Source organism: Apis florea, unplaced genomic scaffold, assembly GCF_048593485.1.
Source record: "Apis florea isolate Af1SG1 unplaced genomic scaffold, ASM4859348v1 contig_3193_pilon, whole genome shotgun sequence".
Classification (NCBI taxonomy): Eukaryota; Metazoa; Arthropoda; class Insecta; order Hymenoptera; family Apidae; genus Apis; species Apis florea.
The window spans coordinates 890,982-905,953 of NW_028256721.1; the positions used below are offsets into that span (position 1 = coordinate 890,982).

The window sequence follows — 14,972 nt, forward strand, 5'->3', positions numbered from 1 at the left end:
TAACACCGTTTCCATCCCCGTCCAAGGGATATTTTAATATAAACGGGGGATTTAGATATTTCACTTTGACAAATTTTCGACCTCCAACAACTGCTCAAAGGAAATTGAAGCTGGCCAACGACTGCAATAGGGCCGTGTACACGCGATGCGGCTGGTTATTTTATGTTTACAGATGACTCGACATCCCATAATAAATATCGTTGCCCGGTCCACAAATCTTCGGTGCATCGCATTTGTCCCCGTTTCTTTTTTCTTATTCATGAAACCGCGCCGGACGTCCTCTCCTTTTACGTATCTTGGCGCCGTTGGCCACCGTCCCGCCTTAACATTATGAAAATCTCAATAACATCGAGAGAAATATAGCTCCACCTCATCCCTTTGTAGGGATATAGAACGAAACGTTTTTCTCTAAATGTATTCAGAATCAGAATTTCTGACGAATTCGATTGGCAGAGGAACAGGGTGAATCTTAATCGGGCAAATGATAATGATATCCGTTCCATTCACCGATGACACTCAAAGAGATATTTCATATAAAAAACTTTCATTTTTTTAAACACGTTCGAACGAAATCTCGTGATTCGACGCGTTATCACAATGTTTCCTTTATTACCATAAACAACGAGAAATAACGAGAAATAACGAGAACGGAAGCAACGGGAGAAACACGTTAATATTCCAATAATATTCGTAATGGATATTCAACATCGGTATTGTTTCGTTCTAACGAGGACGATAAAAATTTCCTCCCAGTTGCCTCGCAATTGTTGCGGATATATCTCTCGATGGAAGAGCCACTCCGAAACGGGGGAATTTAATTAATATAATGCACGCGGATCCGCGGCCGGGTGGTAGTTTCCTTTCATCCACATCTCTCGATCGGTCGAACCGAGATGAATGCACCACTGTTCACCCCCTGCAAGTCTATAAATCCGGTGGTACGCGGATTCGTGCATCGGATGCATCTTCGACGAGCGCGTATCGTGTTTGCGCACCTATGTACGTACCACCTTCATCCGGGATTAACTACATGTCCGAGGGGTGGTTGAGAGGGTGTTGGAGAGGGGAGGATATGCTTTCGATCCGGCTACGGTTTCCCGTACAAGCGCGTTTATCGACGACCACGCGAGGAAAGGAGAGAAGTGGAGGAGAGAAAAAAAAAAAAAAAAAAGAAAAAGAGAAAAAGAGAATCCCAGACGTGAATAATCCTGGAAAAGGAAAAGGCGCATCGATACACGTTTCTTTGTTCGAGGAGTAGATACGTTTCCAAGCGGTATCCTCTGGTCCCCGTGGTTGCAATCCTCGTTTGAGTTAGTATTCTCTATGCTTGAGTGAGATATTGTTATCGATGCTGTTCCTGGAAAAGGATAATGAAGATACGCGAGTCGTTGGTCGGAGGGAAACGAAAGTCGTCTTTTTCTTTTTCTTTGCTTTCCTTTGAATTTTGACATTTTTAGCGTTTCTCTTCGGATTCGTGGAACAAAAAGTGAATCGTGTTGAAATAATGTATTTGAAATAATTTTTCAATTGAATAATTCGGTTAAAAGAAAGCGGTAAAAAGAAAGATAAAGTAATGATCTTGAAATAATCTTGAATAATCTTTATTCAATTCTATCCTTGTATCTTTATTACGCCTAATAATTTTTCGACGTGTTCAATCCTCGAATAACCGACCAAGTATTCTTTCTATCGCGTCTGGTTTCGTTTTTAAAATATGTATTCTCATCGTATGTATTTTTCGAAAGTATTGTAGAAGAACTTTAGATGGAGAATTTCAGATGAAAACGTAGCGGGTTATAGGATTTTCAAAATTTTTAATCTCCGTGCTGCTAAAACGGAAGGTTGAAACTACAACGACGGTCAATTTTTTTTTTTTTTTTTTTTTTTTTTACAGAAAAGCGTTCCCTCCGACCGAGGTATCGATTAAACGGTTGATAGCAATTTCCTGCAGACGGCGGGCCGATTCGTTAACACGAAAATATGATACGGATTTTATTAGCGCGTGAAATGGAAGCGATTTTGTTTCTCGCGCGGTGGCACACTTTTTTCACCGGTGCTCGCGCGATTAACGCCGTGGCTCGCGTATCGTTTCGCGTTGTTACACGGCACGGAACAGCTGGCCGAAGAGTTCAATTTTTGTCGTGGCGGAACGGGCGACGATTTAATGAAAACACAGGCGGTCGTATTTCCATGGGGGGAAAAAACCTTCGACCAAGAACAATTTCACCGTCACCTGGTGAACGTGTATACCCATCGCGACCGAACGAATGGGATAAGAAACGAGCCGACAACCGGAAGATAGATTTCGAGATAAAAAATCGCAAGCTATCCGCGACGCTAATGATTTGTTCTGCGAATTACATGAATTCCAGGCTTGAAAAAATTACAGGATGAAACGAAGAGAATAAACCTTTCTATATAGCTGTCTTTGTACGATATAATGAAAGTGTAAAAATATCCAAGAAATTTAATAATACATTTTTTATCGGAAGACGCGAGAGGATTAAATTTAAAATCACGCGAATATTCGGTTAAAAAAAAAAGGAAAGGAAAAAAAAAATATTAAAAAAATTTTAATCCTACGCGATACGTGTATATTAAAAACAAGAAATTAATCCAACGTTACAATCTCTTTTCTATTTTAATTACTTTGCCTCTCCAATTTTTTCCACAGCGCGCCACGAAATTCCATTTATTTCTCCATTTTTGGAAAATATGACGTAAATATAAACGTAAGCAAACCGTGACAATATGCGCACGCCATGTCAACCCGTGACAGTCACAACGTTGGTCGCGCAAGGGATTAAATCTCGCGCGCAAGCGGGAATCATCGTGGCATACCTCGCGATTTATCTGCCTCGTTAAACCAACAACTCGAGCCAACAACGAAGGTGGAGAGAAAATCAGGCGGAAAACGATACGCGCAATTATCCTCTCGTTTCTCGATAATTACATGGAAAGGTCATATCTTTGTGGGGGGAAAAAAGAAAAAAGAAAAAAAAAAAAAAGAAAAATATAAAAGCGAGAAGAAAACATCGTCGATATCCAGACTAGTCCAACTATAATAAAGCCGGCTCTCGAAAACATTTTTGATTTATCGCGACAGGTTGCACGTTCAACGCTCGTGTTTATCAGGGCTGGCCGCTTATCAATCACGTTACACGGGAATGATCCAAGCGACGTCATCGTTCGAGAGAAGGAGGAAACTTGCTCCATCCTCTGTGACCGCGTTAAGGGAATCAGAGGGTATCTACTATGGCGGAGTAAATCAACCGGTATCCAGAATTGACGCGGAGCATCGAGGGAGGCAGCTGACGGTGACGCTGCGGAACGAAATGATTGGCGTATCGGCTCGCCCGTGGGACCGATTCCGCCGGCTAGGGCCAAATGGATCGTCGATTTTTCCCTGACTACCTCTGGGAACTGGACGGCTGCAAGGGAAGTCGTAGAAACGGATAGGAACAGCGGTGGCAGAGATTCCAAGCGATCTCTCTTTCTCTCTCTCTCTCTCTCTCTCTCTCTATCCTCGTTCGCTTGAAAATCAGATTACGATACGTCGGTCGTCGTTAAATAGAAAGAGATCATACCATTCCATTATGGAACGAGCGATTAACTGGTTGAATTCTTAGTCACGAACCAGTAAACTTCATCGAGATGCGTAATATTTTTTTTTTAAATCTAATCTTGTTTCTTCCGTTGAAATGATTTTCACATACACGGGTTTTATTATTAGACGCTTCTAGGAAGCTGGGCGAGAGAATAAATTGTTAAATAGATTTCGCAGCAGAAATTTATCTGGATTTTATGTGGATAAACAAATTTATTTAATTAAGTTGCCAGTAAATAGATCGCGAATGTTGAAAAATTTTTATGAATACGATTGAAAAACGGAAGCCGACATTTCCTTTATTCTTCGAATATAATGCGTATTATAGTTTGGATATTTTATATCACGCGTATTCCATAGATTTTTGTATATTTTAATTTTAACATAGATAAAAAGAAAATTAGTGCATCATATGAGTTAAATTCGACTTTAATTTAATCCTCGTATATTTCTTTCTCGTATTCTAAGAAATAAAAAAGAAACATATTTATTTAATTATTACGAATAACAAGTCAAATTGCATTAATAATTTAATAATTTAATAGAAATCCTCTTTTTTTTTTTCATTTAAAAAAAAAAATTTATATTCATACATATTATAGAAATTCCACTATAATTAACACTGATTGTAAGAATGTTTTTAAGAATGCGAGAAAAAAATTATCGAATCAATTTAAAACCAATCACGATAAAACATAAAAACAACACTTAAGTTATTTTTACATTTTCCTGTTAATAATTTTCTTCTGTTTATCGAGAAGACCAAGGTCATACATAACTACAAGTCACTGTGGACTATCGACAAATAAATTACCCAAAGCTAGGATTTTGCCTGTCCTAGATTTCCATTAGGAGTAAGTCCAGAGAGAGGTTAAAACGTTTGGTATTAGCTCGGCTGTCTAGCTTGCTACGGTTCGCCATTCGTCTCGGTTGGAAGATGGCTGAAAATAGTTAATTTCGAGGTTCGTAAGTTCTGAAGGACTCTGAAGGTGTTTGACGGGTGTCATCGTTGCCGAACGAGATTTGCAGTTTACATTCCGACTATTTTCTCGACTCTTCTGTTTCATGATCGGCGATTTCGTTTCTCGATTCTTTAAATTTATCTTTATTTCCGTAGAAATTCGTGTAACTGTTTCGTCGCGAATTTTTCTTGCATTTTTCTTCGCGCGAAAAATCGGAAAGATAATAAGATTATTATACGATGCAAATACAAGTATTTCTTTCATTTTAATTTCAATCACTCTATCCCTTCAATCATCATCATTAAACTTCAAAATTCACGATCAATATTATACCCGTTAAACTATATTTCCAAATTTCCAAACCCACATTTATTTAATTTTCGAGGAACCTATTAATAAATTCCCAATATCGGTCCAAAGACCGACCAAACAGTTGTTAGGCTAAAAGCGGTAAACCTGATTCCTGAAATGCGCGGGAGTGTACTTGCTCACTATCAGAATCTATCTTTATTCGAGTGGATCCCAGCGGGCTGCCAGCCGGATGTTCCACCGCTGTTCCTGCAAGTTAAATGAATTAGTTCTAACTCTGTTCTATTGTAATTAGCGTGGACATGGAACGATAGTATCTTCTTACCGTGTCGGTGGATCGATGAAATTGGATCGATTTCATCGAATGGTTGAAAAAATTGGATCGAACACGAGAAGGATCCGGCCGTATGAAAATTAATAGGGATCCACGCACATAGAGGCGACAATTCGTGATTTTCGAAACGAGCGTTTTCAACGCGCGGAAATAGAAGCGGCAAAGGGAACCCATTCATCCGATGGAGCATAGTATGAATGGACAAAATGAAATGGTCGCGCGAGTACCGGCGTATTTTCATCCAGCGTTCGTCCAAGCTTGTAATTAACAACACGTCGGTTCATTACGGGGTTACATAATGTCGATCTATCTTATTACCCCGCTGCGGCGAAAATTTTCCACGATACTCGCCCTATGTATATCTATAATTTACCAAACGAACCGGCACGCGACCCTCTATTAATATCGGAACACGGCCATTTCCGCTTGATTCACGATGGAGGGATGTATCCTTTTGTGGAACGAACGATTGACACAGCTTTTCGATTTTATAATCTCTTTGTTCGTTCCCGAATCATTATTTATGTTCGTGTGATAAAATAGGAGGGGAAAATATGAACGTCGTATATTTCTCTTCTATCCTCTTTCAACAAAACGTTCATTGTAAGTGCTTCCAAGTTTATACGAGATTACAGTGGGTAAGTAATGCGGTTTTAAAACTTCTGTTGCGTGAACGAACATTTGTTACAAGCTTTTAGAAATTAAATCGTTAATTAAACACAGGAGGAACGGAAATTGAATGACGTGACTGATATTGCGAAATACACGTTAGATTGTTTTAAACCAACACGAAGAAATTATTGGAATTGGAAAGGGAATTTAAAGTTGAAGTCTATACTTATAACGCTTTCCTCTTCCTCTCCGCGTAATCTGCGCAAATTTGCAAGGAGTAAAATTTTTAAATTTCACGCCAAACTTTCACGCGTCATCCATTCCTCCCCTCGAATGCGTCCCATACACGCGAGGCGTCGATAAAAAGGGAGTTTCGCGGCTCTTAGTAACAAGAAGTTCCGGTGTCCCGTTTGTCAGGCTTAACACCCAGGATTGGTACAAATATGATAAGCCCGGTAATACGGGCTAACGCGTTAAAGAAAGTTATCGCCCCTTCGTGTTCACCCGCGAAAACATAAATTTCATTGGATAATCCGGAGTGTGTCAGTGCACAGTGTGCCCGTAACACCGGTCTGTCTGCCGATCTGTCGATTTGAATTCGATTAAGCTGCGAAGACGCAAGGCTGGGAGGGAGGGAGGTGTAAGCGTCGCTCCCACGGGAGAGGGTGGATGCGAGCGAAAAGGTACTTTCGATTAAATGGGCAGCCATCCGGCAAGAATAATCATGGCTGAATAACGGGGGCGTTTGTTATTGGACGAAATGTCAGCTCGTGCATTATTCAACGGGTGGAGACTGGTATTGGTGTTGCTAATTCGATCGTGGATCTATCTATGTATCTTCGTGGCCGAGTTATCGTTCCCAGGCGTTGTTGCTAATTAATACACCGAAGTCGGACATTATATCGGACAGGTTATTGGCGTAATTTCGGGAAAACGACGCCAGGTTGGCCGGGATAACCCGCGATCGTTGGAGACTTGTGCGAGTTTGACATATGTTGCTCAAGTATGTTCGTTGTCTACCTATTTTAGATGTTTTATCGTCAATTTCAATGATTGAAATATCTTGTAAAGATAACGGTTCAACGTGTAGTATAATATGTATATTATTTAATTTCGAAAATATGTTTCTCGTCATAATCGCTGGAAGGCTGAATTTCTGATAATAAATGTCTAAAGAAAAAAAAAAAAAAAAATGTCATATTGCATCACGAAGGGAAGACGGTTCGATCAAAGACAATTTAGAGAACGATAATACCGATGATGATATCGATGATTATAATATCTGTGACAAATGGATTTTTCCTCGCAATATTTCCATTTGATATTTTATTCCGAAAAAATAGAAAGAGAAAGAGAGGGGATTTTTTTTTATAGTTATAGTGCACAAACGCGTAGAACGAATTAACGCGAGAAACAAAAGGTTAAAAGTCATTTAAAGCATGAAACAAAATCCTGTTGATGGCGGGGATTGGGTTTTTTCGCCAAAAATTCAACGGCGTATCGATAACACGAAGAAGGAAACAAAACGAGAGAGAAAGAGAGAGGGAGAGAGAAAGAGAGGAGAGAGAAAAAAAAGGAATAGTTGGAAATTCATTGAGGCCATTAAATGTCCGTTCCGATATCGATGAAATTACTTAGGGAACCGATTTGCTTGCTCGATCGGATTAATGCGATCGGATTCGAATACCGAAACGCCGGAACCTTAACGGTGGATTTAATTAAATTTTCCTCCACTGTAGATATACGTCCGTTTTCGTTTCATCCTGATTCCTCATCCATTCCTTCTTTTATCGATGGTAAACGTGCCGCTCGCGAAAAATAATTATTTCCGCGAGGAATAGGTCGCGATATCCGGTCGTAGCCAGTGTTAAGAGGCGGCTTAACTAATTAACAACGGAAGGGTTGAGAGAGAAAACCTGGCGCGTTGCCTTTTAACGTGTCGAAAGACTGGAAGACTAACAAAGTTTCCGGCTGTTCACGGCTTTCATGTGGCTCACGTCCCGCCCTGTTGCACTTTACGAGTGCGGTAATTGGGTCATTCCGACGGCATCCCGGGGATTACTACGTTAAATTTCGAACTTTTGTTAAATAGACATCATGCTAATGAGCAGTTCTATATTGTTTATTTGAAACCGTTGAAACGGCGCGAATTGTTGGCAGGCATTGAAAGCCTGTCTTTCGACTGTTTTCGAAGATGAACGAGAATTAATGTCGAAGACTTACAGGTATTTCGAGAATCCTCTTAGATTTTTATCCGTGTATCGAAAAGTATTATTTACCGATCGATTTTGGTAAACAACGATGATCTTTTCATTTAAAATTTTTAACTCGAGATCGAAATAGAAAAGTTATTTTAATTTGCAAAGATTATATGTTGCAATTAAGAATTGTTAAAGAAAAGAAAAAAAGTAAGAAGAAGAAAAAAATTTACGAAAACAAAAGGAAATTCGGATAAGAGATTCGTTCGTTTCTTATAATAAATTCCGCAATCCCGTGAAATCGCCAGTCCGTCATGAGGGTGGAAAGAGAAATTTCCTTTCCCGCGAGGAAAAGATTTCTGGCTTGGGAAATCTGACTGGGCTAGGAAAAAGCAACGAGTACGGCGATTCCAAAGGTTGAAGCGTATCAAATCGCGAAATCGCGTAGGGAATATAGGGGGTGCAACCCCTCTTGCACGCGACATAAAAGTATATTACATGTCGCGAGAAGGAAAGCGTTTATATAGATACGCATACAGACCGATTCATAATTGATGGATGGATGAATGAATTGATCCTTAATTTGAGAGAAATATGTTGTTTCGTTTGTTTGAAATATGTATTCTTTATCATTACTGGCTCATTCATTGTCATAGAATGCGAATAGAAATATGTAATTCGAGAAATTTTAATTGGATTTCTTTTAGAGTCTTTGTATTATAATTAATTTGTAATTTATACGAATTTAAATTTATACGTGTAATAAATAAAATTGAATTTAAATCCCTGTAATTTTTACCATAAAAGTATTCGTGTATTTCTATTGCATATTTATTACGTATGCAATATTATTTTTATATACTTTAATATATTTTATAATTATATATATTAAATTTATAATTATTTTATAATTTTATATATATTTTTATTTTATATTGTAATTGTATTAATATTTGTATTTTAATGTCATATATATATATTTTTTACATATTTATATATTCTATTTTCTTTTCCTTTTCCAAAAGATTTCCTTTCTTCAGTTTTTTCAATTAAAAAAAAAAAAAAATTATATTTGCATACATTCATTACTTTTCAAATAAGTATTTCTAAATATAAAATTGCCGCGCTTCTTATTTTTCTCACAATATACCGATAGAGTATACAAATTTTGTCGATAAATTAGGAAAAAACAGTAAATAGAAAAATTTAGTATCGGTGGCGCCATCTCGCGTTTGGATTCACGAAGCTCCGACTTGTTACTAGCATAACATGATATGCAAGGAGGTATGCGAAGTCATAGAGAAGGAACGCAATATTGTGCGAGAAGGACAGAGAACATTTAAAAATACACCACATGGAAAAATCATTAATTACTCGTTTTCTACTTAAAATTTCGATACATTTGAGGTCGCATTTTGAAGCTAGGACTCCAGGCAACTTTCTCATATCAATTTTAATACGAAATTCTCTTTATTTATTTAATTATTAATAATTAACGCGTTATACGTTCAAATACGTTAAAGACGCCATATTGAAAATTCACTAATTACTCGTTTTCTACTGAAAATTTCTGTACTTTTAAGCATGCATCTTGTAGCTAGAACCTCAGACAAGCTTCCTATATCAATTTTAATATAAAATTCTTCTTCATTAAATATTTATTAACAATTATTATAGAAAATGTTGCGATCGTAAATATCCCGTCGGTAACCGAATCATAAACAATTAATTTATTTATTTAAATAACAAGAAGATTATAATATTTAAATAACAAGATGAAGATTTTTAATCGATCAAAAATTTTGCGATCAATTCTGAACGTATCTCTCGGTGGAAATGTAATAGAAATATGCAAAATATATTCTACGAATAATATATAAAATAATATATATGTCGTATGTTACAAAAATACAATATATTTTGCATGTAAATTAATTTTTCATGACAAAGAAAGTCGATATATTTTATACATATTTTATTTATAAATTAGAAACACATATGTGTAAGAAAATATTCTTTCTTTTCTTCGTTATTTATTTTTCTACTCTTTAAATATTTTTATTTAAGCAATTTTTTAATTATAATGCGATATATTGCGTTTCTATTTTGAATTTTATCCGAATTGTTAATAAAATATATTTTGTCGATAAGTTAGGTAGCGATTAAAAAGTTTTCGACGTCAACGCCATCTCGCGTTTGGATCCACGAAGCTCCGACTTGTTACTAGCATAACATGATATGCAAGGAGGTATGCGAAGTCATAGAGAAGGAACGCAACATTGTGCGAGAAGGACAGAGAACATTTAAAAATACGCCACATGGAAAAATCATTAATTACTCGTTTTCTACTTAAAATTTCGATACATTTGAGGTCGCATTTTGAAGCTAGGACTCCAGGCAACTTTCCCATATCAATTTTAATACGAAATTCTCTTTATTTATTTAATTATTAATAATTAACGCGTTATACGTTCAAATACGTTAAAGACGCCATATTGAAAATTCACTAATTACTCGTTTTCTACTGAAAATTTCTGTACTTTTAAGCATGCATCTTGTAGCTAGAATCTCAGACAAGCTTCCTATATCAATTTTAATATAAAATTCTTCGTCATTAAATATTTATTAACAATTATTATAGAAAATGTTGCGATCGTAAATATCCCGTCGGTAACCGAATCATAAACAATTAATTTATTTATTTAAATAACAAGAAGATTATGAACAAAAATAATGCAGGAATATAGAGGAGGAAATAACGTTTAAGACACATATATTCGTGATAAGAAATAAATCTTATAATAATATGAAATTAATGAAAAATGAGTTGCATGTCGATAACATCAACATGTCGTTTACATATGACACATTAATAATTAAATAATTAACAAGAATTTTATATTGAAATTGATATAAGAAACTTCTCTGAAGTTCTAACTACAAGATGCATGCTTAAAAATGTAGAAATTTTTAGTAGAAAACGAGTAATTAATAAATTTTCAATATAACGTCTTTAACGTATTAGAACATATGACACATTAAGAATTAATAATTAAATAATTAACAAGAATTTCACATTAAAATTGATACGAGAAACTTCTCTGAAGTTCTAGCTATAAGATGCATGCTTAAAAGTGTAGAAATTTTCAGTAGAAAACGAATAATTAATAAATTTTCAATATAGCGTCTTTAACGTATTAGAACATATTAGAACATATGATGCGTTAATAATTAATAATTAAATAATTAACAAGAATTTTATATTAAAATTGATATAAGAAGCTTGTCTGAAGTTCTAGCTACAAGATGCATGCTTAAAAGTACAGAAATTTTCAGTAGAAAACGAATAATTAATAAATTTTCAATATAGCGTCTTTAACGTATTAGAACATATTAGAACATATGATGCGTTAATAATTAATAATTAAATAATTAACAAGAATTTTATATTAAAATTGATATAAGAAGCTTGTCTGAAGTTCTAGCTACAAGATGCATGCTTAAAAGTACAGAAATTTTCAGTAGAAAACGAATAATTAATAAATTTTCAATATAGCGTCTTTAACGTATTAGAACATATTAGAACATATGATGCGTTAATAATTAATAATTAAATAATTAACAAGAATTTTATATTAAAATTGATATAAGAAGCTTGTCTGAAGTTCTAGCTACAAGATGCATGCTTAAAAGTACAGAAATTTTCAGTAGAAAACGAATAATTAATAAATTTTCAATATAGCGTCTTTAACGTATTAGAACATATTAGAACATATGATGCGTTAATAATTAATAATTAAATAATTAACAAGAATTTTATATTAAAATTGATATAAGAAGCTTGTCTGAAGTTCTAGCTACAAGATGCATGCTTAAAAGTACAGAAATTTTCAGTAGAAAACGAGTAATTAGTGAATTTTCAATATGGCGTCTTTAACGTATTTGAACGTATAACGCGTTAATTATTAATAATTAAATAAATAAAGAGAATTTCGTATTAAAATTGATATGAGAAAGTTGCCTGGAGTCCTAGCTTCAAAATGCGACCTCAAATGTATCGAAATTTTAAGTAGAAAACGAGTAATTAATGATTTTTCCATGTGGCGTATTTTAAATGTTCTCTGTCCTTCTCGCACAATGTTGCGTTCCTTCTCTACGACTTCGCATACCTCCTTGCATATCATGTTATGCTAGTAACAAGTCGGAGCTTCGTGGATCCAAACGCGAGATGGCGTTGACGTCGAAAACTTTTTAATCGCTACCTAACTTATCGACAAAATGTATTTTATTAACAATTCGGATAAAATTCAAAATAGAAACGCAATATATCGCATTATAATTCAAAAATTGCTTAAATAAAAATATTTAAAGAGTAGAAAAATAAATAACGAAGAAAAGAAAGAATATTTTCTTACACATATGTGTTTCTAATTTATAAATGAAATATGTATAAAATATATCGACTTTCTTTGTCATGAAAAATTAATTTACATGCAAAATATATTGTATTTTTGTAACATACGACATATATATTATTTTACATATGATTCGTAGAATATATTTTGCATATTTCTATTACATTTCCACCGAGAGATACGTTCAGAATTGATCGCAAAATTTTTGATCGATTAAAAATCTTCATCTTGACGTGAAAGCAAAGAACAGGTGAATCGTAAAATTATCGATCGATCGTCAAATGAAAAATTCACATTGAAATCGTATCCTTGTATGATTCACCAACGGAATACGTTCGTTCCACCATCGGTTTCACCCTCTCAGAGGTGTCAGAGTATTTTTTAGCACGCGTTAGGGATCATAGACCCCGTACGTTTAAACGGGCAATCCAAAAAATGGCATCATAAATAAGCCAAAACGCAGTTCGTTTCATTTCTCCGCCGAGGAGTCACCCTATTTTCGAACGGCACACGTATCGCCAATTATAGAGCGGTTTGTACACGTGCGCTCACACGGGGGTACAGTCCAAAGGGGTGGCCTTGCCACGTGTAATTTGTCTGCGTTACGTTACTTGGAAAGCTCCAGGATTCCGACGGCCCCTCTAATATAAAAAAAGTGCAATCTTCCTCTCGGCAAAGCGCACAAACGCCACGAGAAATTCGTATTTCTAATGTGACACGCCGGATTACGGGATTTATCGAGGGGAGGATTGTAAGCGTGTTCACGCTGAGAACGGACGTTTTAGATGAAACGAATGTCCCTGTCGAACGATGGCCAAAACCAAGAGATCGCATATTTTTATCATCCTTTGCGTTTCGTCCACTTTCTTCTTTCCTCCGTTATTTGCTCTTCGTTAGTGACAAACTTTAATTATTAACTGCAACAAATATATACATGCATGCGTAAATATAAATGATAAAAAAAAGTAAAGCCTAATTAAATATTTATTTCATCCATCAGATATTAACAATTATTTTATACAACTGGATGCGTGTATTTTTCGCGTATCGTATGCATTTCGTGCATCGTTACATTTTTACATTTTTCCATAAATACATAAATATCCGTAGTTTAATTATCCCGAATTTACGCGTTCAATATGGTTGTGCATACAATAGGATGAAAATTTGTTTTTCCCCTTGAAACATTTTCATCGATCAAAAGAAGGATGAAAAATATATCGAATAATATCAAGTTGCATACGCTGAAAACAACAACGTATCATTAATAAAGATACGAGATCTGTTCGTGGCTATGATTAATCTTATCGTACGGAATAAACGGATAACCAAGGCCAAGCTTTAATTTGAAAAAAAAAAATAAAAAATAAAAAAAAAGACCGTATACTCTCCGAATACTCTTCTTCTCCTCCATCGTCACACCCTCCCTCCTCGATACAGAACACCACCAACCATCGCCACTGCAATTCTCCACCGCTCACAGCCAAGGCGATAAAAATCTTCCATCTCTTCGTGGTGCATCAACTCCTCGCATCAAGTCTCGACACCCGAAGGCTTAATTCCACGGGATCGTGGTAGCGCAACCGCTCTCTCTCGCCGTGTTTCTCCCTCGATCCACGAATCTGGTTGCCCGCCGGAACACAGAGCCCGTCGAACAGATTCGCCACGATTATTTTCCAACTCGCATCTAAACTATGTCCAATTTATTGCATATTCCAGGCGCTCGTTTCGTAATGACGGAACAACGGTGGTGGTATCACGTTGCCGGCTCCTTCAAAGTTTCGACTTCCAACTGCGCCAGCAGAGTACCCAGCTGATGTATTCAATTTACAGTCGCGGAAACTTTACATCCATGCCGCTCCCTTAATTGTCCGGAACGCTGTGCGACTACCGAAATGAAAATGGAACGGAGTTTGCAACGTTTCGGGGCTCGAGGGGGGTGGATGCTGCGTCCTTTCCTTCTTTCATTAGGTCCCTGGATACGAGTAAATCGGTGTATTTCAACTACTTTATGAAACGGTGTTCTCCTCGGTTCCCTCGTTGTTAAACAGAACGAGAACTTGTGTTGGCAGGGGGAAAAAACGAAAGGAGGCTTGCACACGCGAAAGTTTGAGCGAGAACGCTTTAGAGCAAGAAGTCGCTTTCCCATCCCATTTATCCCATCCCCTATTTACTTTCTCCTATTCGATTGGCAATTAGACAAACATACGAACGAAAGTTTACGAGACGAAGCGAGCCAATTTAACAACTCAGGATCTCATGTTTATTTCATTGAAGGGAAGTCAAGGGATAATACGATTCGTGTCGTGGAGCCGCGCTGGGTAACGAAAGGGGATGAAAAGAACGAGCGGAGGCTCTCACAATGCCTCTACACTTACTCCTCTCCCCCTCCCCTATTTTATCTCCAAAAATTAATCTCCAAGCGAAAACGAAAACTTTACGAGATATCTTTTCAATTTTTCGTTACGTTCCGTAATCGATCAATCGTCAATTATTATTAATCCAATCTCTACCTCTTGCGAAATTCACCGGAAT

General features: G+C 36.3%; 1 protein-coding gene across 8 annotated transcripts in view; it reads right to left on the reverse strand.

The window, feature by feature from the left end:
* LOC100869899 (zinc finger C4H2 domain-containing protein) overlaps positions 1-14,972 on the reverse strand; it is a 244,152-nt gene that overhangs the window by 21,081 nt on the left and 208,099 nt on the right. Inside the window, exons 1-3 of one of the 8 annotated variants that reach the window (XM_086910616.1) lie at positions 5,204-6,787; positions 5,026-5,127; positions 4,422-4,548 (exon numbers count right to left, since the gene is read on the reverse strand). The exons of 6 other annotated variants lie outside the window; for them this stretch is intronic. The gene's annotated coding sequence lies outside the window, so the exon portion shown is untranslated. Of the gene's footprint in view, positions 1-4,421; positions 4,549-5,025; positions 5,128-5,203; positions 6,788-14,972 lie in introns of those variants that run through there. One more of the 8 variants, XM_086910613.1, reaches the window with a different exon arrangement.